Here is a 912-nt window from a genome sequence, read left to right on the forward strand (position 1 = left end):
CAGTTACCATTTGCTCAAATAATAGCTCATAAAGTGTGAAAACTGTTTCTTAAATCTTCTCATTTTCTTTGTTCTGGGTTATTGTTTTACAACTGTAGCTAACCTTTAAATAGATATTTAAGGTGGTAGGCAAGAAGTCAGCTGTAGTAGTATTGTCACAAAGACAGAGAAAAAGCCCTTTGGTTCCTTTCTTGAATTCTGTGTCAGGGAAGAGAACTGAAAAAACAACAGGGCTGAACCTGTAAAGAGAAATGTATGTTTGTGTGTGTTTGGCCTTTATGCCAGGTGATGGGCAATGGAAGTGATGTAATTGGGTTCCTTTAAAAATCCTAACATCACCCGCAGCAGTAATTTGTCAACTTTTAAAACCAATATGCCTTTTCTTATAAGAAGTCTTTGTGTCCTCTCGCTAAACAAAGAAAAGTGATGCTTCAGGGAGCAGGGGCATGTGGTCCATCTCTGAGGGGTTCTCTGAGGAGCTGGGCAGACACTGAACACACACCTGAAATGAATAACCTGATGTCATGCTGTCTCTGCGTGACATCCTTTGACTTGGTTCCTCATACTGGAGGTCTGAGTGTTTGTTAAGCAAATACCCTGAAAGGCTTTCCTCCTCATTAGCTGGATATCACAGAAGAAAGTGTTGTCCTGGGACACTTCCGTAGGTTTCTCACTCTCTTCAGGGAAAAGGCTGCTGCTGATCTGCTGAGGGTCGTGTCAACAAAGCTGTCTAATGAGTTCAGCTTTAATTACACAAAGGTAGTAGGTCCCAGAGGTTCAGTTCCGTAGCTGCTCACCCTGGCTTCCACCAGGAGCCACCTCTGTATTTGCTCTTAGAATCATAGAATTGTTTAATCTGGAAGAGACCTTTAACATCATCGAGTCCAGCCTTTGTCCCAGGCTTATCAACCA

The 912-nt window shown here is 42.4% G+C and overlaps 1 protein-coding gene across 1 annotated transcript in view; it reads left to right on the top strand.

Annotated features, from left to right (window-relative positions):
- The window catches only part of GRIP1 (glutamate receptor interacting protein 1), a 323,990-nt gene that overhangs the window by 68,922 nt on the left and 254,156 nt on the right, over positions 1 to 912 (top strand). The gene's annotated exons all lie outside the window — the stretch shown is intronic.

The sequence above is a fragment of the Colius striatus genome, chromosome 1 (assembly GCF_028858725.1).
Source record: "Colius striatus isolate bColStr4 chromosome 1, bColStr4.1.hap1, whole genome shotgun sequence".
Taxonomy (NCBI): domain Eukaryota; kingdom Metazoa; phylum Chordata; class Aves; order Coliiformes; family Coliidae; genus Colius; species Colius striatus.